The 25,443-nt window shown below is 46.4% G+C and overlaps 2 non-coding genes and 1 pseudogene across 2 annotated transcripts; 2 read left to right on the forward strand and 1 right to left on the reverse strand.

Moving 5' to 3' along the window:
* Positions 1-1,285: 1,285 nt before the first annotated feature.
* Positions 1,286-17,376, reverse strand: LOC137335933 (zinc finger protein 850-like; annotated as a pseudogene).
* Positions 7,249-7,322, forward strand: trnai-aau (transfer RNA isoleucine (anticodon AAU)). Its single transcript has one exon. It is a non-coding gene; the product is annotated as a tRNA-Ile (tRNA).
* Positions 17,377-24,983: 7,607 nt separating the features above from the next.
* On the forward strand, positions 24,984-25,077 carry trnay-gua (transfer RNA tyrosine (anticodon GUA)). Its single transcript has 2 exons — positions 24,984-25,020; positions 25,042-25,077. It is a non-coding gene; the product is annotated as a tRNA-Tyr (tRNA).
* Positions 25,078-25,443: the final 366 nt, after the last annotated feature.

Genomic DNA, 25,443 nt, shown 5'->3' on the forward strand with positions numbered 1-25,443 from the left:
TAACTTGATTGAATTTATTGAGGCGATAACAAGGAGAGTCAATAAGGGCAGCACATTTATACAAGGATTTGTAGCAAGGCTTTCAAGACAATCCCACGTGACAGACTGGTCAAAAAAGTACAAGCTCATGGGATCCAAGGGAGAGTGGCGAGTTGGATCCAAAATTGGCATAGTAGCAGGAAGTAAAGTGAAATGGTCGATGGGTGTTTTTGTGCCTGGAAGGCTGTTTCCAGTGGGGTTCCGCAGGGCTCAGTACGAGGTCCCATGCTTTTCATGATATATATTAATGATTTGGACTTAAATTTACGGGGCTTGATCAAGAGGTTTGCAGATGATACAAAATTGGCCGTATGGTTGATCGTGAGGAGGAAAGCTGTCAGCTGCAGGAAGATATCAATGGACTGGTTGAGTTGGCAGAAAAGTGGGAAATGGAATTCAATCCGGAGAAGTGTGAGGTAATGCATTTGGGAAAGGCAAATAAGGCAAAGGGAGTACACAATAAATGGGAGGATACTGAAAGGTGTAGAAGAAGTCAGGGACCTTGGAGTGCATGTCCACAGATCCCTGAAGGTAGCAGGACAGGTAGCTAAGGTGGTGAGGAAGGCATATGGAATACTTTCCTTTATTAGACACGGCATCGAATGTAAGAGCATGGAGGTTATGCTCGAACTCTATAAAACACTGGTTAGGCCACAGCTCGGATATTGCGTACAGTTCTGTTCACCACAATACATGAAGGGTGTAATTGCAACAGAGAGAGTACAGAGGAGATTTACGAGGATGTGCCAGGACTGGAGAATTTTAGCTGTGAGGAAAGATTGGATAGGCTGGGGCTGTTTTCATTGGATCAGAGGAGGCTGAGGGGTGATTTAATTGAGGTGTATAAAATTACGAGGGTCCTAGATAGAGTGGATAAGAAGGACCTATCTCCCTTAGCAGAGAAGTCAATAGATAGAGGGCATAGATTTACACCTTGTGTTCCACATACCCAACCTGAGATCATTCTCTACATTGAGAAGAGCAATGGTCACAACACTGACCCTGGGGGACACCACTGTTTACATCCCTCCAGTCTGAAGAACATCCATTAACCACAACTCTCTGTTTTCTGCCCTTTCCTCAACTTTCTATCCACACTGCCGCATTCATTTTAATACTGTGAATATTAATTTTATCAACAAGCCTCCTGTCCGGCATCTTATCAAACACCTTTTCACAATCCATCTACACAACATCCACTACATTCCATTGATCAGTAGACTTGAATTATCTCAAATAATCCATGTTAGTTGTTCTTAATTAATGTGTTTTTCAGCAAATGTTGAAATGTTTGCTCCACCTCATGGGGCTTCATCTGTTTCAAGACGCAACAGAATGATCGAGGTTTCTCCTGGAGTTTAAGAAAAAATAATTTTTAAAAATGATGCTTCAGACAGTGACGGACACCTGGACTTAGTCCCGCCCATTCAGTGCCGCAACTCCCGCCCCTCACACACTCCGATTTTTTGGAGGACCAACTGTGCGGTATCCATCCAACCAATTTCCGCTCCTGCTATTGGTCCGGAACTCCCCTTAATCATCAGGGCGGGGTTAATGGTGAGAATGGTGGTCCTGAGGTGCAGTTGGAAAATAAACATGAATTGAACCCGTCAGTTGCAACATTTAGTAAAACGAGATTAATAAAACTTACCGAAAAAAATATTTTTTGGAGTTCACCAAAGTGGGGGTCGCGTCTGCGTTGTGTGTTTGTGCCGGTTTAAATGGCACGAGGAGCTGGGGTTTCAATTTATTTTATTATCTTTGGTCCAAACGCGCTCTCCCTGGTTCCAATGTCTTTGCTTTTTGGCCAGATATTAAGATCATCAATGGCGGCTGCAGTACCCAGCATGCAGCGCGGTACAGATTGTGCCCTATCTAAATCAGTGGAGCCCAGCGCGCAAGCGCAGTAGTGACTCATTATCGGGGAGTGTGTCCTGAGCATGCGCGGCCAGTCGAGGCTGCGGGAGGAGCGCGTTCGGTGCAGGTGAGAGGATCGGAGCAAGAGGATCAATAAACCCCGGGGCCCGGGTCCGGGCTCAGGCCCAGGCTCAGGCTTCACAAACCCCGAGTGCGGGCCCAGACCCGAATATAAAACAGTGAACATTATCCCCCCTCACTACCCGCCGGTTTCCGGTTTCTCCCGTTTCGCTCCGGACCAACTCTCAACAAAAGGCCGCGGCCCCGCGCATGCGCGGTGTAAACTGGGAATTCTCAGGGAGCGTCTGTAAATGAAAGAGAAATGGTGATTGGTCAGGGAGCGTCTGTAAATGAAGGAGAAATGGTGATCGGTCAGGGAGCGTCTGTAAATGAAGGAGAAATGGTGATTGGTCAGGGAGCGTCTGTAAATGAAGGAGAATTGGTGATCGGTCAGGGAGCGTCTGTAAATGAAGCAGAAATGGTGATTGGTCAGGGAGCGTCTGTAAATGAAGGAGAAATGGTGATCGGTCAGGGAGCGTCTGTAAATGAAGGAGAATTGGTGATCGGTCAGGGAGCGTCTGTAAATGAAGGAGAATTGGTGATCGGTCAGGGAGCGTCTGTAAATGAAGGAGAATTGGTGATCGGTCAGGGAGCGTCTGGAAATGAAGGAGAAATGGTGATTGGTCAGGGAGCGTCTGTAAATGAAGGAGAAATGGTGAACAGTCAGGGAGCGTCTGTAAATGAAGGAGAAATGGTGATCAATCAGGGAGCGTCTGGAAATGAAGGAGAAATGGTGATTGGTCAGGGAGCGTCTGTAAATGAAGGAGAAATGGTGATCAGTCAGGGAGCGTCTGTAAATGAAGGAGAAATGGTGATCAATCAGGGAGCATCTGTAAATGAAGGAGAATTGGTGATCGGTCAGCGAGCGTCTGTAAATGAAGGAGAAATGGTGATTGGTCAGGGAGCGTCTGTAAATGAAGGAGAAATGGTGATCAGTCAGGGAGCGTCTGTAAATGAAGGAGAAATGGTGATTGGTCAGGGAGCGTCTGTAAATGAAGGAGAATTGGTGATCGGTCAGGGAGCGTCTGTAAATGAAGCAGAAATGGTGATTGGTCAGGGAGCTTCGAAAATGAAGGAGAAATGGTGATCAGTCAGGGAGCATCTGTAAAGGAGGAGAAATGGTGGTTGGTCAGGGAGTGTCTGTAAACGAAGGAGAAATGTTGATTGGTCAGGGAGTGTCTGCAAATGAAGGAGAAATGGTAATCGGCCAGGGGATGTCTGTAAATGAAGGACAAATGATGATCAGTCAGGAAACGTCTGTAAATGAAGGAGAAATCATGATTGGTCAGCGATCGTCTGTAAATGAAGGAGCAATAGTGATCTCTATATCTTTATTCATCCAGGGAGCTCTCGCTTCAGATGCCATTCCTTTCCTCCTCGTTGGAATATGTCTACTCAGTACGCAATCCAACTCCTCTTTGGAGGCCTCCCATTGTTCAATTACTGTTCTGCCTGCCAATTTTTGATTCCAATCCACGCGGACAAGATCACTTTTTAACTCACTGAAATTTGCCCTCCTCCACTTAAGAATTTTCACATTTGACTGTCCCCTGTCCTTTTCCATAACTAATCTAAACCTAATGAGATTATGATCACTGCTGCCCCACTGAAATATGCTCCACCTGCCCCACTTCATTCTCCACACCGAGCCCACTGCTGCACTCACATTCACTATCTCACACTCACTCACATTCGCTCTCTCACATTCACTCTCTCACACTCACTCTCACATTCCTCTCTCACCCTTTCACTCATGGTTTAGGGCCACTGAAAGATGATGCGATGAGTTTGGATTTCAGCACAGGGAGGAGGGAGAGTGTGTGGGACGGGGATTTACAGCTTTGAGGCACAAGAGAGGAAAGAATGTTCCGTAGAAACGAGAATTGTCTGTTCTGAATTTCTATCCTGTATTTACAGTGATAACTTTTATAAACTCTTTTTACAGGGTATGAGAAGGGGAGGATTTGCAGACAGGAAACTCAAACCAAACATCACATAAGATCTGACAGAGTCACTCGATTCGTTAGGACCTGAATATCATCGGCCTTTGAATGTGGAAGAAGAAATGTTTGTCTGTTCTGTCTCTGGGAGAAGATTTCAAACATCAGTGTGAGTGGAAAAGCACCGAGACACACACACCCGAGTGAGAGTGTTCCAGTGCACTGACTGTGGAAAGAGCTTCAACCAGTTACACAGCCTGAAAAAACATTACACCATTCACAGCGGGGAGAAACCGTACACGTGTTCTGTGTGTGGACGAGGCTTCAACTGATCATCCAACCTGGAGAGACACAAGGACACCCGGACCACGGAGAAACCGTGGAAATGTGGGGACTGTGGGAAGGGATTCAATTACCCGTCAGAGCTGGAAACTCATCGACGCAGTCACACTGGGGAGAGGCCGTTCACCTGCTCCGTGTGTAGGAAGAGATTCACTGAGTCATCCAACCTGCTGAGACACCAGCGAGTTCACTCCGATGAGAGACCTTTTAAATGTTCTGACTGTGGGAAGAGTTTTAAAAGCAGAAACGAACTTCTGAGACATCAACACAGTGGCACTGGGGAGAGACCGTTCTCCTGCTCTGTGTGTGGGAAGAGATTCACTTGCTCATCCGACCTGCTGGCACACCAGCGAGTTCACTCCGATGAGAGACCTTTTAAATGCTGTGACTGTGGGAAGAGCTTTAAAAGCAGAAAGGAGCTGCTGAGACATCAACGCAGTGACACTGGGGAGAGGCCCTTCATCTGCTCCGTGTGCGGGAAGAGATTCACACTGTCATCACAACTTTTGTCACACCAGCGAGTTCACACTGGGGAGAGGCCGTTCTCCTGCTCCGTGTGTAAGAAGAGATTTACTTGCTCATCCCACCTGCTGAGACACCTGCGAATTCACACTGGGGAGAGGCCATTCTCGTGCTCTGTGTGTGGGAAGGGATTCACTCAGTCATTCACCCTGCTGATACACCAGCGAGTTCACACTGGGGAGAGGCCATTCTCCTGCTCTGTGTGTGGGAAGAGATTCACTCAGTCATCCACCCTGCAGATACACCAGCGAGTTCACTCTGATGAGAGACCTTTTAAATGTTCTGACTGTGAGAAGAGGTTTAAAAGCAAAATTAATCTGCTGACACACCAACGCACCCACACTGGGGAGAGGCCGTTCACCTGCTCAGTGTGAGGGAAGGGATTCACTATTTCATCCAAACTGCTGACACACGAACTTGTTCACTCTGATGAGAGACCATTTAAATGTTCTGACTGCGTGAAGAGCTCCAAATGCAGATACGAATTGTGAAGACATCAACGCACTCACACTGGGGAGAGGCCGTTCACCTGCTCTGTGTGCAAGAGATTCACTCGGTCATCCCACCTGCTGAGACACCAGCGGGTTCACTCTGATAAGAGACCTTTTAAATGTTCTGACTGTGGGAAGAGATATAAAAGCAACAGGAATCTGCTGACACACCAACGTACTCACCCCGGGAGAGAGTTTTTAAATGTTCTGACTGTGAGAAGGGCTTTAAAAGCACAAATGATCTCCTGAAACACCAACACACTCACACTGGGGAGAGACTGTTCACCTGCTCCGTGTGTGGGAAGGGATTCACTAATTCATCCCACCTTCTGAAACATCAACTTGTTCACACTATTGAGTGACCTTTTAGTGCAGTGACTGTGAGAAAAGCTTTAAAATCAGAAATGAACTGCTGACACATCAACTCGCACCCATTGGGGAGAGACTGTTCACCTGCTCCGTGTATGGGAAGGGATTCACTCAGTCATCACACGTGCTGAGACACCAGCGAGTTCACATATGACTGCAGGGGTCGGATTCTGCTGTTAATCACATCCAGGACTGAACTATCGTGTTCAGAGTCAGGAAGAACAACGTGTAAGGATTAACCCATTAACAGTTATAATTTAGTATAATTATAATTAATAGTAGGAGTAGAATGAAATGTACTATGAATCTGTGTGTCTATAAATGTAAACTGTACTGTGTATTAATATAGTATGAACCATGTAATGTGTGTTCAATAAGAAAGTGCTGGTGGGCCGAGAAGGATGCATGATGGTTATTATAGTCAAGTTTGGAGTTAAAACTAAAAGGATGCTGACAACATTAAAGTGTGAATTAACAGACCTTGGGATGTGGGCGTCGCTGGCAAGGCCAGTCTTTCTTTCCCATCCCTAATTGCCCTTGAGAATGTGGTGATGAGCCGCCTTCTTGAACCGCTGTCATCCTTGTGTTGAAGGTTCTCCCACAGTTCTGTTTGGAAGGGAGTTCCAGGATTTTGACCCAGCGACGATGAAGGAACGGCGATATATTTCCAAGTCGGGATGGTGTGTGACTGAAGGGGAACGTGCAGGTGGTGTTGTTCCCATGTGCCTGCTGCCCTTGTCTCTCTCTGCATTGATTGTGATCGGGTTGCTTCTCCGTTAAACAACATCACTTCTGTCCCTCATGAAAGGCTCTCAATCTTTCTCCTCCGTTCTCTTCCCAATCATTTCACTGAACAAAACTTCAGAAGTCACCCAGGAAAAAGAATTCATTTCAAAATCATTAGCTTCCGAAGGAGCTGCGAGGACAGACTGACCAAACCTGCGTTCAGTCGTGAAGCTTGTGGGTGTGCTGTCATCCTGAGGGACAGAGACAGGCCTGCGACACAGAGTGAAGGCAGGAACTCAGAAATGTGGCCATTCAGATCCATAAAAGGGCAGACAGTCAGTCACATTCATTGATTCTGGCACACGGCCCGGTAGTTGTTCAGTCAGTCGGGGAGCGAGGCCTGCAGCCAGCAAACAAAAAGCCTGAGAATACGGCAGAGACCCAATCAGACGGATAAACAGACAGACAGATAGACAGACAGACATCTGACAGCACGTCAAATCGCAGCTTGATCGAATCACGTTGGGGTGATTTTATTTTGGGAGTGATATCATTTTCACAGTAGCTCAGGGTCCCGCCCACAGGTTTGAAAGCAGGGCAGTGTTTTATGGATGGGCTGTTCATTGATAGTAAAATAATATTGAACAAAATTTAATTTTTTACATTAAAGTGCTCTTTATCTGTTAATTTTAATTTACATCCTCTTCAGTTTTATACAGAAACAAGTAACAATGCTTAAGGGGTGTGGTTTATTAAATATTTGTGCAAAAACCCTGTCACCCAGTGTAAAAAAATATCTACCAAACACGTGACAGCCCATGAGATGATGATGATGCATCGACAGCCAGTTAGCTCAGTTGGTTAGAGCGTGGTGCTAATAACGCTGAGATCACGGGTTTGATCCCCGTATTGGCCCTAAGGTTCCTATTACAATGTTTTGGTAACTTTTAAAAGTTTGGTCGACTTTGAAAACAAGCAAATCCACACAACATGCCACATGGTTATATTTTTGGAATAACATCCATTAATATGTTTGACATGTCTTTGCCTTGGGGCGGAGGCACACATCTTTCTCCTTATTTTTCTTTTCTCCATCTTTTCCCACTCACCTTTCTGTGTCTCCATCTTTTTCCATCAGTCTCATCTCTCATTTGCTTTCACTCTATTTCTTTCCATTTCCAGAATCATTTTTCCGGGTATGTTCACTGACACACATGACAATCTGTGTCACTCAGTATCCGGGCATGTTTACTGACACACATTACAATCTGTGTCACTCAGAATCCGGGTATGTTTACTGACACACATTACAATCTGTGTCACTCAGTATCCGGGTATGTTTACTGACACACATTACAATCTGTGTCACTCAGTATCCGAGTATGTTTACTGACACACGTATTACAATCTGTGTCACTCAGTATCCGGGTATGTTTATTGACACACATTACAATCTGTGTCACTCAGTATCCGGGTATGTTTACTGACACACGTATTACAATCTGTGTCACTCAGTATCCGGGTATGTTTATTGACACACATTACAATCTGTGTCACTCAGTATCCGGGTATGTTTACTGACACACATTACAATCTGTGTCACTCAGTATCCGGGTATGTTTACTGACACACATTACAATCTGTGTCACTCAGTATCCGGGTATGTTTACTGACACACGTATTACAATCTGTGTCACTCAGTATCCGAGTATGTTTACTGACACACGTATTACAATCTGTGTCACTCAGTATCCGGGTATGTTTACTGACACACATTACAATCTGTGTCACTCAGTATCCGGGTATGTTTACTGACACACGTATTACAATCTGTGTCACTCAGTATCCGAGTATGTTTACTGACACACGTATTGCAATCTGTGTCACTCAGTATCCGGGTATGTTTCCTGACACACATGACAATCTGTGAGACTCAGTATCCGGATATGTTTACTGACACACATGACAATCTGTGTCACTCAGTATCCGGGTGCGTTTACTGACACACATTACAATCTGTGTCACTCAGTATCCGGGTATGTTTACTGACACACATGACAATCTGTGTCACTCAGTATCCGGGTGCGTTTACTGACACACATTACAATCTGTGTCACTCAGTATCCGGGTATGTTTACTGACACACATTACAATCTGTGTCACTCAGTATCCGGGTATGTTTAATGACACACATTACAATCCGTGTCACTCAGTATCCGGGTATGTTTACTGACACACATTACAATCTGTGTCACTCAGTATCCGGGTATGTTTAATGACACACATTACAATCCGTGTCACTCAGTATCCGGGTATGTTTACTGACACACATTACAATCTGAGTCACTGAGAATCTAACAATATGAGGCAACGAGTTTTATTCCCGCTGTGTTATCTCTCTGTCGCTTTGCTGATAAACGTTTAACTCAGGGCCTGTTCCCGTTAATAGTCACAATGAGTAACAAACAGACAGAGCGTGTCTGGCCGCCCCGAGATGTGGAAAAGGCATCAGACTAGGAATCAAATGCTTCAAATCAAATATTCACCCGGCACTGAGTGAGGCAAAAAACAGAGACAAATGTCGTAGAAAATCGAAAATAAATCTAAGTAAAGATGCTATCAATATTTCTCAATCTTGATGCCTCTCTACTCCTTGCCCAAGCCTCCAGTGCCGGTTAAAATTTCAGTGTAAATAAATGCGAGATTCGACCCAAAGAACAAGAGGAAAACAATCAAATGTTGCTGAAATTCGGAATTGAACCAGGGACCTTTAGATCTCCGCATTCCCAACTGAGCTTTTTCGGCTCCATCGCAAGTTGGATTTTGTGGTGTCGCCTTGGAAGAAAATATAAATCGGGTGGAATTGCCTCTCCCGCTCATTCCTCACTTCGGGGGAATGGGACCGACCAGATCTCGGAGCTCAGGTTATGTTCATGTTCTGCTGGTGATATCTTAATATTATCTTGTGTTTGGCCACTTTTAACCAGGTTCCTGGGCACATTCTTCCAGCATCCCGTCTCCCACATCGCGCCTCTCTCTCATTCATTCTTTCCTCCATTCAATCCATCAGGGAGCGGGAATCAGAGCTCACCCTCAAACCCACTACACACAAACCCCCGGTCAATAATTTATACTCTTTATAAACACTAAATACTCATACACCAGGGGAGACCTCACAGTGTTGGACACGGAACGAAATACACTTGTGTTTATAAACACAGAAAGCGGACACACCAGGGGAGAACTCAAAATTTTGGACGCGGAGTGAAAAATACTGAAGTGTTTATGAAAAGTTACAGAACACATTATGTGTGTAAAATTCTCCGTCTTTTTCTCGGCACTGATGGGCTGTGAACGGAGAGACGGGCCCAAAGCCTCTCTGATGGGCTGTGAAGGGAGAGACGGGCCCAAAGCCTCTCTGATAGGTGTGAAGGGAGAGACCGGCCCGAAGCCCCTCAAATCCGCACTGACCCCGAGCTGCGGGTGAAATGAAATAAAGTTCAATCTGCAGCAGCGAGCGGTTGGAGAGAGATCAAGGTCCAGAATCAAGGAGGACATTTCTGATACTGCCCTTGAATCTCGTTTGTACAAAATACTCCTTGAACTCTCTGCCTTGGGAATTTCGAACTGGGGATCGCCTGTGAAATCAGCCTAAAAAATAAAATACAAACCACCCAAAGTGGGGCTCGAACCCACGAGCCTGAGAACAGCTAACTCCGCACAGGCCTGGGACTGAGCCTGGGCGTTTCCTGCTCTGTGGGGCTCAGTCCCACTCCGGGTGAGATCAGGCAACGCACCCCAGACCGGAAACTGTGCTTTTCCTGTTATGTGTGGAGCAGGTGAACGGCCTCTCCCCGGTGTGACTGTGTCGATGAGTTTCCAGCTCAGACAGATAATTGAATCCCTTCCCACAGTCCCCACATTTCCAAGGTTTCTCCGTGGTGCGGGTGTCTTTGTGTCTCTCCGGGTTGGATGATCAGTCGAAGCCTCGTCCATACACAGAACACGTGTACGGTTTCTCCCCGCTGTGAATGGTGTGGTGTTTTTTCAGGCTGTGTAACTGGTTAAAGCTCTTTCCACGGTCAGTGCACTGGAACACTCTCACTCGGGTGTGTGTGTCTCGGCGCTTTTCCACTCACACTGATGTTTGCAAATCCTCGCCTTCTCGTACCCTGGAAAAGGAGTTTACAAAAGTCATCACTGTAAATACAGGATAGAAATTCAGAACAGACAATTCTAGTCTCTGTGGAACATTCTTTCCTCTCTTGTTCCCCAAAGCTGTAAATCCCCGTCCCACACACTCTCCCTCCTCCCTGTGCTGAAATCCAAACCCATCCCACCATCTCCAATATTTCTTCCCTCCACTCCCAGTTTTCTCCCTCCCTCTCCTCTGGTTAGGTTCAGTTCTAAACCCGCTGTGGGCAGAGTGAGAATAAAATAAATGAGGCACTGGGACCCTGAAGCCCCGCCCACTCTTTGTTCCCGGTCACTGGGACCCTGAAGCCCCGCCCACTCTTTGTTCCCGGTCACTGGGACCGTGAAGCCCCGCCCACTCTTTGTTCAATGTCACTGGGACCCTGAAGCCCCGCCCACTCTTTGTTCCCGGTCACTGGGACCGTGAAGCCCCGCCCACTCTTTGTTCCCGGTCACTGGGACCCTGAAGCCCCGCCCACTCTTTGTTCCCGGTCACTGGGACCCTGAAGCCCCGCCCACTCTTTGTTCCCGGTCACTGGGACCCTGAAGCCCCGCCCACTCTTTGTTCCCTGTCATTGGGACCCTGAAGCCCCGCCCACTCTTTGTTCCCGGTCACTGGGACCCTGAAGCCCCGCCCACTCTTTGTTCCCGGTCACTGGGACCCTGAAGCCCCGCCCACTCTTTGTTCCCTGTCATTGGGACCCTGAAGCCCCGCCCACTCTTTGTTCCCGGTCACTGAGACCCTGAAGCCCCGCCCACTCTTTGTTCCCGGTCACTGGGACCCTGAAGCCCCGCCCACTGTCTGCTCCTGTACCAAGATGGCCGCGCACGCGCAATAATTCCACCATGACTTCCTCTCGCACGATGGCGGCAAATCACACTGGTGATCGGGGCGGCCGCCGGACGGGCCTCTAACCGAATTGCCAACACGAGGCATTTTACTCTTATTTCTGGCCTCAAGCCGCCTCCAGGTGTTTGTGAAGTTTCCACTCCCACTCACAGATCCAATTCCTCCCCGGCCTCCGACTCGACTGTTTCCACCACTCGTACTGCGCATGCTCATATCGCAGTCCAGTCCTGCCCCTGCGCACTGGCCTCCTGTCGTCATTGATAGGGCACATTCTGAACCGCGGGGGATTCTGGGGAAATACCCCGCCATTGCAAGCCGGAATTGCTGAACAGAAAATTAATTATTGTCATCCCATCGAGGTTGGCGCCATGGAAGCAACAAACAAAATAATTAAATAAATTGTACAGAAACCCGAGTGCTCGGGCCCTCCCCCGTGGTGCGAAGTTAACTTGCCGCCACCTTTCCGTTACTAATTCGCACCCCAGGCCCGCCCCGCCCAATCTGGTTCAATTGCTCAATGTTCTCAAACTTGAATTCAGACCTGTCATTCTCAGGGAAACTTAGGAGGTCACATTTTTTCTATGCCCTACCCGAGAGCCGGTTAATGGCTTTAATAAGCTGGTAACAATTTTTGTAAAGGTGGAAAGAGGAGAAAAATACCACGAGCGATGCCTCAAAACACAAGGGACCACTTACACTGTGACACCAAATCAAGGGACCACTTCACTGGGACACCAAATCCGGGGACCACTTGCACTGGGGCACCAAATTAAGGGACCACTTACACTGAGACACCAAATCCAGGGACGACTTGCATTGGGACACCAAATTAAGGGACCACTTACACTGAGACACCAAGTCCAGGGACGATTACACTGGGACACCAAGTACAGGGAAAACGAAGATGGTGACATCCATTAGAATCCTTTTTTTGCAACTTCTCCAGTGCCTCTATATCCTTTTTTTAATATGGAGAACAAAACTTTTCACAATACACCAAGTGCAGTCTAATCAAGGTTCTCTACAAGTTGAAGATAACTTCTCTGCTTTTCAACTATGCTCCAGAAATGAACCCCAGTGCTTGGTTTGCTTTTTTGTGGCCTTTTCAACCTGCGTCACTACCTTTAGTGATTTGTGTATCTGTGGCCCTCGAACCCTTTGCTCTTCTAACCCCCTTTTAGACTTATTATCCATGCATTATGTGGCCTCCTTGTTCTTGTTCCCAAAATGCTCGACTTCTCACTCATCTTTTCAAAATTCCTTTGCCAATTACATCCCCATTCTGCAAGTTTATTAATGTCTTCTTGTATTTTGTCTTAGTCTTCATCAGTATTAATTATACCCACCCCTCCAATCAGGTGTCATCTGTAAATTTTAAATTGTACATCCGATTCCCGAGTCCAAATCGTTTATATAAATTGTGATCATTGTGCAACACCAACTTCCACCTTTTACCAGTCTGAGTAGAGCAGTGATCAAGAGAAATTTCTTTACAGAGGGAGTTGTGAGACTGTGGAATTCACTTCCAAAGTTCTGTAGTGACAAGTTCTCCTCGTGTTTTTATCCAAAGCAGGCCTCAGCCCAGTCATTTACTCCAAATGTTGATGGAATGATTCAAGCTAAGAGGTGCCAGGTATCGGGAGCAGCAGTAGCTGTAAATAAATTCTAAATGTAATTAAGTACCAATATAGTTCATCTTCATCTATTTCTAGTTTAATAACTTTTGCTGAATGTGGCCCAGGCCAAGTGCCAGGATATCGGGTCAGGCTCACCATAGAAAATGAGTTTGACACCCCTGAGATAGACAATGTGAACCAGATTACCCTCATACACTAACCCAGCAACTTCTTCAAAAAACTCAAGCAAGTTTGAAAGACACAAACTTCTTTTCCAGAAGCCGTGTGGAGCATCTCGAATGGTCCCTTCTCTTTCCCCGTGATCATAAACAGCATCTCTTAGGATCCATTCAAGCATCTTCCCTCTGATCGAGGTCACACTGATGGGCCTGTCATTCCCCGGCTCTGACTTATCCCCTTTCTTGAAAATGGGAACTACGTGAGCTACCTTACAATCTCAGGGGACAATCCCTGACTCTATTGAGCAGTTGAAGATACAGGCATGGGGCTCACAGAGCACCTGTCCCATCTCTTTAAACACCCGTGGGTGGATATCATCTGGATCTGGAGCACAAAGTATTTTGAGATTTCATATTTTATCCAAGATGACATCCCTTTCTATTTTAATATTTATGATGTTATTGTCGACAGCACAGCCCACAGCTGGAATCCGAGCCTCATCCACAGGAGTGTAGGCTGATGAGAAATAGTCATTTAACATCTCTGCCATAGCCCGGGAATCTGTCCTGAACTGTCTCTCCGTGGCCCTAAAACCATCTTTAATGGTCTTCTGACTCCTGACGTAGCTGGAAAGGCGTTTGCTATTATTCCCACAATTGTGCACCATCTTCTTTTCCAAAGATCTCTGTGTTTCTCCAATGGCTGCTTGTGTCTCCCTCGATTGTGGGTGGTATTTGTCCCAATTCTCCTGTAAACTGAATTCATCCTGATCCGTTCTGGGTTAAATGTAAGACAGTTCAGGGAGTCAGGAATCATTCACCCCGAGACCCACACTGAGAGGTAAAATCCCAGACGGTTCCTTAGTAAGGATTCCTCTTGTTCCTCAGCATATATTTGTTAGGACACTGAAACCCAGCTTTCTTACAGTCCACTCCTGGAGGCCCCACTCCCTGAGTCTGCAACCTTGAGCAGGGTCAGTGGTGGAGTTCTGCAGTGGGAGTGATCCCAGAGTAACTGTCGGGATCGCCCCCACCCTGTGGATGGTCCGGGTTGTGTATTTTTAGTGATCCTGGTGTCGAACACGCACACAGCAATAAAACCATGAATTCTGGAAACACACTGCAGGTCCTTCTTTATCTGGAGATCGAATGAATGTTGTATAATTGTACCAGCAGTTAACAGGCTCCTGTAAACTCCTCCCTCTGCTATTTTAATGCAGACTTTAACATTTATTTTTAACGGGTTTATTTTAAATGAGTTAACGCCTGCCTTAAATTGTAGACTCAGGACTGTCACACAAACAGTTGAAATCTCCATAGAATAATTACCACAGTCATTTTTAGACTAGACGCCGCACAGTGACTTTGCTGTCAGTGAAGAGAGATGAGAAAGACCAAAGTGCCGTTTGCCCCTCTCAGTGTGCCCTGAAGGACTGTGTCCAGGCTGAAGTTCTGCTCCCCCCGGACGATCCTCCCCCCAGATGGTCCTTTCTGAGCTCCAGTCAGGTGATGCTAAACACTCAGGTGGGAAAGACCAAAATCTACAACAAGGGTTTAAAATAAAGCTGATTTATTTTGCAGATATCCAGAATATTAAACTCCAGCCCAGTTATAGCGGTTATTAACATCAGCAGAAACAAACCCCAACTGTCAGAATGAACATGGTTCAGTCCTGGATGGGATTAACAGCAGAATCCAACCCCTGCAGTCATATGTGAACTCGCTGGTGTCTCAGCACGTGTGATGACTGAGTGAATCCCTTCCCACACACGGAGCAGGTGAACAGTCTCTCAACCAATGGTCGTGAGTTGATGTGTCAGCAGTTAATTTCTGCTTTCAAAGCTCTTCTCACAGTCAGTGAATTAACAGGTCACTCAATAGTGTGAACAAGTTGATGTCTCAGAAGGTGGGATGAATGAGTGAATCTCTTCCCACACACAGAGCAGGTGAACAGTCTCTCCCCAGTATGAGTGTGTTGGTGTTTCAGCAGATCATTTGTGCTTTTAAAACACTTCTCACAGTCAGAACATTTAAAGGTGTTTCCCCAGGGTGAGTACGTTGGTGTGTCAGAAGGTGGGATGACCGAGTGAATCTCTTCTTACACACGGAGCAGATGAACGGCCTCTCCCCAGTGTGAGTGCGTTGGTGTCTCAGCAGTTCGTTTCTGCTTTTAAACCTCTTCTCACAGTCAGAACATTTAAAAGGTCTCTCATCAGAGTGAACTCGCTGGTGTGACAGAAGGTGGGATGACCGAGTGAATCTCTTCCCACACACAGAGCAGATGAACGGCCTCTCCCCAGTGTGAGTGCGTTGGTGTCTCAGCAGTTCGTTTCTGCTTTTAAACCTCTTCTCACAGTCAGAACATTTAAAAGGTCTCTCATCAGAGTGAACTAGCTGGTGTGACAGAAGATGGGATGACCGAGTGAATCTCTTCTTACACACGGAGCAGCAGAATGGTCTCTCCCCAGTGTGAGTGCGTCGATGTCTCAGCAGTTCGTTTCTGCTTTTAAAGCTTTTCTCACAGTCAGAACATTTAAAAGGTCTCTCATCAGAGTTAACTCGCTGGTGTGTCAGCAGGGTGGATGACCGAGTGAATCTCTTCCCAAACACGGAGCAGGTGAACGGCCTCTCCCCAGTGTGGGTGCGCTGGTGTGTCAGCAGATTAACTTTGCTTTTAAACCTCTTCTCACAGTCAGAACATTTAAAAGGTCTCTCTTCAGAGTGAACTTGGTGGTGTCTCAGTAGGTGGGATGACCGAGTGAATCCCTTCCCACACAGGGAGCAGGTGAACGGCCTCTCCCCAGTGTGAGTGCGTTGGTGTCTCCACAGTTCGTTTCTGCTTTTACAGCCTTTCTTACAGTCAGAACATTTAAAAGGTCTCTCTTCAGAGTGAACTCGCTGGTGTGTCAGCAGGGTGGATGACCGAGTGAATCTTTTCTTATGCTGAGAGCGGGTGAACGGTCTCTCCCCAGTGTGAGTGCGTTGGTGTTTCAGCAGTTCGTTTCTGATTTTAAATCTCTTCCCACAGTCAGAACATTTAAAAGGCCTCTCCCCAGTGTGAAATCGGTGGTGCAACAGCAGTTCAGATGAAATAGTGAATCCCTTCCCGCACACAGAGCAGGTGAACGGCCTCTCCCCAGTGTGAGCGCGTTGGTGTGTCAGCAGATTCCTTTTGCTTTTAAAACTCTTCCCACAGTCAGAACATTTAAAAGGTCTCTCAACAGAGTGAACTCGCTGGTGTATTAGCAGGGTGGATGACTGAGTGAATCTCTTCCCACACACAGAGCAGGTGAAGGGCCTCTCCCCAGTGTGAACTCGCTGATGTGCCAGAAGGCTGGATAACTGAGTGAATCTCTTCCCACACACAGAGCAGGAGAACGGCCTCTCCCCAGTGTGAACTCGTTGGTGTGTCAGCAGATTGTTTCTGCTTTTAAATCTCTTCCCACAGTCAGAGCATTTAAAAGGTCTCTCAACAGAGTGAACTCGCTGGTGTGTCAGAAGGTTGTATGACCGAGTGAATCTCTTCTTACACACGGGGCAGGTGAACGGCCTCTCCCCTGTGTGAACTCGCTGGTGTGTCAGAAGGTTGGATGACCGAGTGAATCCCTTCCCACACACGGAGCAGGTGAACGGTCTCTCCCCAGTGTGAACTCGCTGGTGTGTCAGAAGGTTGGATGAATGAGTGAATCCCTTCCCACATACGGAGCAGGTGAACGGTCTCTCCCCAGTGTGAACTCGCTGGTGTGACAGAAGGTTGGATGGCTGAGTGAATCCCTTCCCACACACGGAGCAGGTGAACGGCCTCTCCCCGGTGTGACTGCGTCGATGAGTTTCCAGCTCTGACGGGTAATTGAATCCATTCCCACAGTCCCCACATTTCCACGGTTTCTCCGTGGTCCGGGTGTCCTTGTGTCTCTCCAGGTTGGACGATCAGTTGAAGCCTCGTCCACACACAGAACACGTGTACGGTTTCTCCCCGCTGTGAATGGTGTGATGTTTTTTCAGGCTGTGCAACTGGTTAAAGCTCTTTCCACAGTCAGTGCATTGGAACACGCTCACTCGGGTGTTTGAAATCTTCTCCCAGAGACAGAACAGATGAACATTTCTCCTTCCACATTCAGAGGCCGATGATATTCAGGTCCTGATGATTCGAATGACTCTGTCAGATCTTGACATGAAGAGGTTTAAAAGTCATCACTGTAAATACAGGATCGAAATTCAGAACAGGCTATGTTAGTGTCTACGGAACATTCTTTCCTCTCTTGTTCCCTCAAAGCTGCAAATCCCCCATCCCGCGCACTCTCCCTCCTCCCTGTACAGAACTCAAAAACCCATCGCATCATCTTTCAGTGGTCCGAAACCATGAGTGAAAGGGTGAGAGAGTGAATGTGAGAGAGTGAATGTGAGAGGGCGAATGTGAGAGAGCGAATGTGAGAGGGTGAATGTGAGAGGGCGAATGTGAGAGGGCGAATGTGAGAGGGCGAATGTGAGAGAGGGAATGTGAGAGGGCGAATGTGAGAGGGCGAATGTGAGAGGGCGAATGTCACATTCAATCTCTCACGCACTCTCACATTCACTCTCACACGCACTGTCACATTCACTCTCTCACATTCACTCTCTCCGTTATTTCATTGAAGAACTCAATCAAATTAAATGATTTTACTTTTAACAAATCTACTTTTTACAAATCGATTAATTTTGTCCCGGATTCTGGTCTCTCGAAGTTTCCCACCACCGACGTTAGGCTGACTGGCCTGTAATTGCCGGGTTTATCCCTCTCCCACATTTTTGAACAGGGGTGTAACACTTGCAATCCTCCAGTCCTCAGACACCACTCCCATATCCAAGGAGAATTGGAAGATTGTGGTCAGAGCCTCTGCTATCTACACCCTTACTTCCCTCAGTAATCTTGGAGGCATCCCATCTGGACTGAAAGACTTTTTTACTTTGAGCACTGCCAATCTTTTAAGTACCTCCTCTTTATCTATTTTGATCGTCTTCAATATCACTACAACCACCTCCTTTACTGTACAATGGCAGAATCCTCTTCTCTGGTGAAGACGGATGTAAAGTACTCATTTCGTGCCTCAGCCATGCCCTCTGCCTCCACAAGAAGATCTCCTTTTTTGTCCCTAATCGACCCCACCCTTCCTCTGACTCCCCTTTTACTGTTTGTATGTTTATAAAAGACTTTTGGATTCCCTTTTATGTTAACCACCAATCTATTCTCATACTCTCTCTTTGCACCTCTTATTCCCTTTTTTAGATCTCCTCTGTACTTTCTTTGTTCAGCCTGGTTCTCTACTGTATTGTGAACCTTACATTCGTCATAAACCTCCTTTTTCTGTTTCATTTTAATCTCTATCTCTTTCGTCATCCAGGGAGCTCTTGCTTTGGATGCCCTTCCTTTCTCCCCCGTGGGGATCTGTCTGCTCTGTACCTGAACCAACTCCTCCTTCAAGGCCTCCCATTGTTCAATGACTGTTTTGTTGCCAATTTTTGATTCCAATCCACCTGGACAAGATCCCTTTTTAACTCACTGGAATTAGCCCTCCTCCAGTTAAGTATTTTCACATTTGTTTGTTCCTTGTCCTTTTCCGTAACTATTCTAAACCTAATGAGATTATGATCACTGCTGCCCCACTGAAACATGCTCCACCTGCCCCACTTCATTCTCCACACCGAGCCCACTGCTGTACTCACATTCACCCTCTCACATTCGCTCTCCCACATTCGCTCTCTCACGGAGAGGGTAGTGACTCGATGTTGTGTACATGGACATTTAAAAGGCCTTTGGTAAAGTGCCACCTAATGGACCTGATGGTAAAATTGAAGCCCATGGGAGCATGGATACAAAATTGGCAGAGAGACAGAATGCAGAGAGCAGTGGGGAACCATTGTTTTACAGACTGGAAGGAAGTATACAGTGGTGTTCCGCAGGGGTTGGTATTAGGACCATGACTCTTTTTGATATACATTGATGGCCTGGGCGTGTAACTAGTGGGGTGCCGCAAGGATCAGTGCTTGGGCCTCAGCTATTTACAATACATATCAATGACTTAGATGATGGGACCGAGTGTAATGTATCCAAGTTTGCTGACGACATGAAGCTAGGTGGGAAAGTAAACTGTGAGGAGGACACAAAGAGTCTGCAAAGGGATATAGACAGGTTAAGTGAGTGGGCAAGAAGGTGGCAGATCGAGTATAATGTGGGGAAATGTGAGGTTATTCACTTTGGTAGGAAAAAAAGAAAAACAGAATTTTTTAAATGGTGAGAAACTATTAAATGTTGGTGTTCAGAGAGATTTGGGTGTCCTCGTACAAGAAACACCGAAAGATAACATGCAGGTACGGCAAGCAATTAGGAAGGCAAATGGAATGTTGGAATTTATTGCAAGGGGGTTGGAGTAGAAGAATAAGGAAGTCTTGTTGCAATTGTACAGGGCTTTGGTGAGACCACACCTGGAGTACTGTGTACAGTTGTGCTCTCCTTATCTAAGGAAGGGTATATGCAGCGAAGGTTCACTAGATTGATTCCTGGGATGAGGCAGTTGTCCTATGAGGAGAGATTGAATAGAATGGGCCTATACTCTCTGGAGTTCAGAAGAATGTTAGATATTTTATCAGTACATTGAGAACAAGAGGATAGCTCAGGAAAAGGTGGGACCTATCAGGGATGATAAGGGTAACTTGTGTGTAGAAGCAGAACATGTGGGTAGGGTTTTAAATGAATATTTTTTCTCTGTATTCACAAAGGAACAGGATGATCCAGACATAGTAGTTAAAGAGGACAGTTGTGAAATATTGGATAAGGTAAACATAACGAGAGAGGAAGTACCAGAGGGACTGGAATCCTTGAAAGTTGATAAATCACCAGGGCCGGATGGATTGTTTCCTAGGCTATTAGAGGAAGCCAGGGAGGAAACAGCGGATGCTCTGAGGATCATTTTCCAATCCTCATTAGATACAGGGGAGGTACAGGAGGACTGGAAGACTGCAAACATAAGACCATTGTTTAAAAAGGTTACAAGGGAAAGACCGAACAATTATAGGCCGGTCAGTCTTACCTCGGTGGTGGGAAAACTATTACAATCAATACTGAGAGATAGGATAAACTGTCACTTGGAAAGGCATGGTTTAATCAGGGATAGTCAGCATGGATTTGTTCAGGGAAGGTCATGCCTTACAAATCTGATTAAATTCTTTGAGGAAGTGACAAGGAGGATTGATGAGGGTAGTGCTGTTGGATGTTGTCTACATGGATTGTTGTAAGGCATTTGACAAGGTCCCACGTGGCAGACTGGTCAGAAAGGTAAAAGCCCATGGGATACAGGGAAATGTGGTGAATTAGATCCAAAATTGGCTCAGTAACAGGAAGCAAAGGGTAAAAGTTGATGGATATCTTTGCGAATGGAAATCTGTTTCCAGTGGTGTGCCATAGGGCTCAGTGTTGGGTCCCTTGCTGTTTGTGGTATATCTTAATGATTTGGACTTGAATGTCGGGAGCATGACACAATGGGCCGAATGGCCCCCTTCTGTGCTGTATCTTTTCTATGGTTCTAAGAATGAGAAGTGATCTAATTGAAACTTGTAAGATTCTGAGAGGGCTTGAGAGGGTACATACTGAGAGGATGTTTCCCCTGGCTGGAGAGTGTCAAAGTACTGGCATTGTCTCAGGATAAGGGGTCGGCCATTTAAGACTGAGATGAGGAGGAATTTCATCACTGAGAGGGTTATAAATCTTTGGAATTCTCTACCTCAGAGGGCTGTGGATGCACAGTCGTTGAGTATATGCAAGGCTGAGATTGATAGATTTTTGGACACTAAGGGAATCAAGGGATATGGGGATTGCTCCCTGACCGATCACCATTTCTCCTTCATCTTCAGACGCCCCCTGACCTTCACCATTTCTCCTGCATATACAGACGCTCCTTGACCGATCACTATTTCTCATTCATCGACAGACTCCCCCGACCATCACCATTTCTCTTTCATTTACAGACGCTCCCTTATCTGTCATCATTTATCGTCTATTTGCAGATGCTCCCTGACCGATCACCATTTCTCCTTCATTTCCAGACTCTCCCTGACCGATCACCATTTCTCCTTCATTTACAGATACTCCCTGACCGATCACCATTTCTCCTTCATTTACAGACGCTCCCTGACCGATCACCATTTCCCCTTCATTTACAGACGCTCCCTGACCAATCACCATTTCCCCTTCATTTACAGACGCTCCCTGACCGATCACCATTTCTCCTTCATTTACAGACGCTCCCTGACCAATCACCATTTCTCCTTCATTTACAGACGCTCCCTGATTCGATGAGTCACGAGGTTTGACGCTGACTCTGCGCATGCTCGGAGGCCGCGGGCCGTTTGTCGAGTTTCGGGTCTGATCTAAACCGGAGCCCCCGGAGTGTAGAGAGAGAGAGGAGAATGTTCACTGTTTGATATTCGGGCCCGGGGCCGCACTCGGGGTTTGTGAAGCCCCCGCCCCCTCCCCCGGGGTTTATTAACCCGCTCCCCCCGCCCATCTCTCACCTGTTGCGGACACGATCTCGGCCTCACTCCCCGCCCGCCGCGCATGCTCAGCTCACACTGCCCGGGTGATTGACGGGAGCTCCGGACCAATAGGAAGAGCGGAGAGGGACTGGAGGACCGAGCGGGCGGTTGGTCCTCCAACCAATGGGAGTGTGTGAGGGGCGGGACTTGCGGCACCGAGTGGGCGGGGCTGAGCCCGGATCTCCCTCATTGGCTGAAACTCTGCCTCATTTTGAAAGCTGATTGGTGTGAAACTCTTGGGGAAAACTGGCCCTTTGTGTTGTGGAGAAAAACCGATGGAACCGTGTGGGTGGAGCAAAGATTTCAACATTGGGAATGAAATGGATTAATTCAGGACAGACAGCAGGGATTATTGGAGGGAATAACACAGTGTGGGGATAAAATGCAATGGAGGTTGTGAAGATGGATTGTTAAAAAGTGTTTGAGAAGATGCCGGACAGGAGGCTTGTTGATCAGATTCAAGCTCCAGATCCCTTTCAACCCTCACACAACACAAACCCATCAATCTCAATATTGAACATTTCAATCGAGCCCCAGCATCCACAGCCTTTCGGGGAAGTGAGTTTATGATTTCCACCACCATTTGTGTGAAAAATTACTATCTTATTTTGCTCATAAATGACCTCGCTCTAATGTTAAGATCATCAAGAAGTTGGCAGATGGAGTATCATGTGGGGAAATGTGGAAATTATTCACTTTGGTGGGAAGAATAGAAAAGCAGAATATTTTTTTAAAAGGTGAGAGACTAAGAAATGCTGTTGTTCAGAGGGTTTTGGGTGTCCTTGTACACGGATCACAGAAAGTTAATACGCAGGTACAGCAAACAATTAGGAAAGCAAATGGAATGTTGTCCTTTATTGCAAGTGGGTTGGAGTATAAGAGTAAGGAAGTCTTGCTGCAATTATATGGGGCTTTGGTGAGACCACACCTGGAGTACTGTGTACAGTTTTGGTCTCCTTACCGGAGGAAGGATATACTTGCCTTCGAGGGGGTGCCACAAAGGTTCACTGGATTGATTCCTGGGATGAGATGGTTGTTGTGTGAGGAGAGATTGAACAGAATGGCCCCATAATCTCTGGAATTTAGAAGAATGAGAGGTGATCTAATTGACACGTCTAAAATTCTTAGAGGGCTTGACAGGGTAGATGCTGAGAGGCTGTTTCCCCTGGCTGGAGAGTCTAGAACTAGGAGGCATAGTCTCAGGATAAGGGATCTGCCATTTAGGACAGAGATAAGGAAAAATTTATTCACTCAGAAGGTGGTGAATTTTTGGAATTCTCTACCCCAGAGGGCTGTGGACGCTCAGACGTTGAATATATACAAGAATGAGATCGAGAGATTTTTGGACACAGAAGGACTCAAGGAATCAGGCAGGAAAGTGGAGTTAAGGTAGAAGATCAGCCATGTACTTACTGAATGGCAGAGCAGGCTCGAGATGCCCACTCATGCTCCTATTTCTTATGCCCTCTTGTTCTGGATTCCCCCTCCAGATTAAATCATTTCTCTGTATCTACCTTATTGAATCCCTTTATTATTTTAATCATCTCGATGAGATCACATCTCAATGTTTTAAACTCATTGGAATAAAAACCAAGTTTATGCAACCCGTCCTCATAATTTAATCCTTTTAACCCCGGCGTCATTCTGGTGAATCTGCACTGTATCTTTCCCAAGGCCGATTTATCTCTCCTTAGGTTCGGTGCCCTGTTCTCCAGGTGGGGTCTGACCAAGGTTCTTTACAACTGAAGCATCACTTCTGTATTCCAACCCCACTCAAGATAAAGATCAACATTAAATTAGACTTGTTGATTATTGTCAAGATTTGAAAGGTATTTGCAAAGGATTCGAGGGGATCTTAGAGTTGGGATTTTTCTTTATTCTGTGCACTCAAGGAGTTTGATAACAGACTTACTCCTTTGAATTTAGTGCTGGATTATTGGGCCGTGATGTGTTTACTTGTTTGTATTTTGTTAAATACATTTGCAGAGTGGATTTAAATCGAAGCCGAGATTCCCAGACCTGATGCTCTATTCACACATCGAAGGTGAGAGAGATGCTGTGGGACACACGATAAGTCCAGTAGCTGAAAGTGATTCACAGACTGGGTTTTGTGTTTAGTGATCCCGGGTACATTACTGATACCTTCCCTGGATCCCAAGGCTGGGAGAGGCACTCGGGAAGGACCGGGGAATTGGGACTTGGCCATGAGAGTAATTGAAGATATGAGAACTGAAATCATCTGAAGTGAGAAAGGAGAAAAGGCATAATAATCGGTAATTAGGACATCAATTAGTCTCTTATCTTGAATTCATCAAGTAATTGACCCATTCTGTTTTAAACAAAGTTGATTTATTTGACATAGATCCAGAATATTGAATTTCAGCCCAGTTACAGCGGTTATTAACATCATCAGAAACAAATCCCAACTGCCAGAATGAAGTTCTGCTGCTGAAACCCTCATCCGTGCCTTTGTTTATCTCTAGACTCGACTATTCCAATGCTCTCCAGGCCCGGCCTTCCACTTTACACCCTCCGTAAACTTGAACCCACAATCTCCAGATCAATAATCAGTCACATTATTCATTGTGTCACTGGCCCAGGCTGTGGAGAACACGGAGCAGCTCACACTCCCACAGCGCTGCGGTATGAGCAGGTACCGAGTCAGCCTCAGTCATGAGCACTGGAATCCACGAGTCCGGGTGTGTCAAAGGTGCACGGTGAACAATCACCAAAGTGAAACATTTTTGCCGCTTCCCTTCGATATCTCAGCTGGTCGAGCGACAAGACTGTCGTGGAAAATAAGATAAAGTCATCCTTACGTCATTTGTTCAATTCCTGCTCGAAGGAGAACGCGTACTTTTGCAATAAGCAGCAATTAGTTCAAGGTCACTCTCTTAACTTTACAGGCACCTTACAGATTAACATGTTACCATGAAGGCACAGGACGCCTCTTTTCCTTTCTCAAACCTTAAAACTTTCTGTGTCTCCCAAACAAGGCTGTTTTGCCTCTGCTCACCAGCAGGGAGTGCTTTTGAGCAGCAATACTTCAAAACACTCAGCTCTCGCTTTCAGGCAAAAGAAGTCTTCGATCAGCACCGGACTCCACGAGTCTGAACATGTCAACAGGCGCACGGTGAACAATCACCAAAGACAATTCTTTGTATCGCTTCCCTTCGATAGCTCAGCTGGTAGAGCGGAGGACTGTAGTGAATTAAACAAAGTAAAGTCATCCTTAGGTCGCTGGTTCAATTCCGGCTCGAAGGAGTGAGTGTGCTTTTGGAATAAGCAGCAATTACCTCAAGGTCGCTCTCTTAACTTTACAGGCAGTTTACAGATTAACATGTTGCCACTGAGTCACAGGACACCGCTTTTCATTTCTTGGAGCTTTCTGTTTCTGCCCGAGCACGGCTGTTTCACTCGAGCATTTCCCTCTGCTCACCAGCAGGGAGTGCCTTTGAGCAGCAACACTTCAAATTGCCCTCAATTTCAGGCAAAAAGGTCTTCGATCAGTCAGTCAGACAGGGCTCACGCTGCTCCCTCAAGCTCGGGCGGCTGTTGCTTTCCGGTGACCTCGTCTTCCTTCCGCAGGCTCGGGCTCTTCTCAGCATCATTCATGATTACTGTGGCTTC

Source organism: Heptranchias perlo, chromosome 20 (assembly GCF_035084215.1).
Source record: "Heptranchias perlo isolate sHepPer1 chromosome 20, sHepPer1.hap1, whole genome shotgun sequence".
In the NCBI taxonomy this organism is placed as follows: Eukaryota; Metazoa; Chordata; class Chondrichthyes; order Hexanchiformes; family Hexanchidae; genus Heptranchias; species Heptranchias perlo.